The sequence below is a fragment of the Phytophthora infestans genome, genomic scaffold (genome assembly GCF_000142945.1).
Source record: "Phytophthora infestans T30-4 supercont1.58 genomic scaffold, whole genome shotgun sequence".
Lineage (NCBI taxonomy): Eukaryota > Oomycota > Peronosporomycetes > Peronosporales > Peronosporaceae > Phytophthora > Phytophthora infestans.
The window spans coordinates 645,536-647,686 of NW_003303701.1; positions in this window are offsets into that span (position 1 = coordinate 645,536).

Genomic DNA, 2,151 nt, shown 5'->3' on the forward strand with positions numbered 1-2,151 from the left:
GCGGTGTGGAATACTGCACTGCAACTAAATCTACGATAATCGATTATATAAATTATACATGATGATTCACAATATTTGGTTCAGCAACAACCAAAACGTGTGAAATCTCGCTGGATTCTTTCCTCGTCCACCTCATTCTGATTGGTTCTTGATGCGCAAGACATATCTATGTGTAATCAAACAACAAGTAATGCGTTTCAACAAGGAGTGTGCTACTAAAGATTTCGATGATTGGTTTGATTCCAAGGTATAATCTATCACTGAACGAAGGCAAATTGATAGGGCTTGCTGCTGGTGGTAGTCTCGCCTGACATACAAGCAATGGAAATATAAATATGAAATCAAGGAGTCAAGGAAAATTTCCACTTCAAAGACGTTTGAGCATTCCACACCTGATCATGATTTCGAATTGACATTCAAATCTGAGTGGAAGTTGGCAACACTCACTCAGCTGGTGGAATTAACTGGCCAAACAATTGACGACATGCGCTCAGCCATGGTGGATACATCATTTGAGATCGATGAGATTGAATATTGGGCAGAAAAGTATCTAGTGATCGAGAACAAGCCCAACTGTGACTTTGATTAAAATTTCAGTACTTTCGAGAAGATGTTGAAAACTACCAGCTTCGAGTCTCTTCATGTGCTGAAACGATTTGTACTCTACTTCATTCACGAGCTCTACGTCTTTGAAGGAACCGATATCGCCTACTACAAGCGTAAGCCAACGGAGGACGATAGTTTTGTGATCAAGGCATATGATCCAAAGAACTTCTTCAAGGTGCAAATTCAGTTCATTGAAAACAAGAAGCCACGTTCCATTAAGCTGTCTGACCTTCTAAACACGGCTCCATTCCACAAGTTTGCAAATACTGTCTGCAAATGGGAACATGATCCAAATGACATGGAGACAATTAGCTTAACAAATCCACTACTGGCGAAGAATTTGCACGAAAAAATTACCGAATCTGACTTGCACCCAGTGTTAATTGATTACCTGAAGCGTATCATTTGCTTCGATCATCCTGAGAGGTACCAGTGGTTGATGGAGTATATTGGTAGTCTTTGTCACTATCCAGACAACAAGAGAAGGTTATGATCGTGTTATATTGAATGGAGAAGAAAATTGGGAAGTCCAATTTCTTCAAGCTCCTTACTAGTCTTCTGGGAACAGCAAATACTCACATGACTCAGCATCTTAATGTCTTTGGCGAGCGTGGATCGCCCCAACTTCGACATAAAAAAATTGTGCTGGTTTGAGGAAATTGCTGGCGATAAGTGCTCGCTTCGTAATTGTCTTGAGCGAATGAAGTCTGCTATCACCGAGTCCGTACAATCTAGTCGAAAGCTCTACCATGAAGAAGAAGCAGATGGCAACATCACTGAATTATGGTGCTTCCCAACAACTTGATTGGCATCGTCGAAGACAAGATGACAATTTTTGATGTAAATCCAGCGGAACAGCACAACAAAGGTCTATTATGGAAAGCTGATAGATGATACGATCAAAAATGAGAATGAGATGAGCAAATTCGACACATATTTGAAGCAGTTTGCCAACCCCAAGCCAAAATCCTTCTTTCGAACGCCTATCTACGATTATATGACAACTGCTAGCAATGAGGGCATTGCCAGCTATGTCAATGAACTTAATGAATCGGGACTAAATGGAATCGTACCCAGTGAGTCGAAAGGCCTATATTGCGTGGAGAGAGTATTATGTATCAGCGTTATCAAAGGTGGCGTGAGACAGCTGGTGAAGTCCCTGATAAGCGATCGAAATTTTGTGAGAAGATATTGAAGTTGGACAAGCGTGTCACATTCAAGCGATACAAAGAAAGTGGAGCCACTCCTATGGATTCTTCTTTCCTATTGACTTTAACCAAGTCTAAAACTTCCCGAAGCAGCAATACGACGATTGCGACGAGGTTGAGTCATGCCAACCCCAGTTAATTGCTTCACTCCTTTACGAAAGTCGTGACTGAATCCACCGGTTTCTGGTGCGGTGATATCAGCAACTGTATCCATTACAGAGCCTGCAATTGGCTTCCAATTATTTTTCAAAAAACCCCAAATTGATTTCCAGCTTCTTTCACGCCATTCCGTAAATCTGCGAGAACAAATAATTATTCGCGATCTCGAAATGAGCAG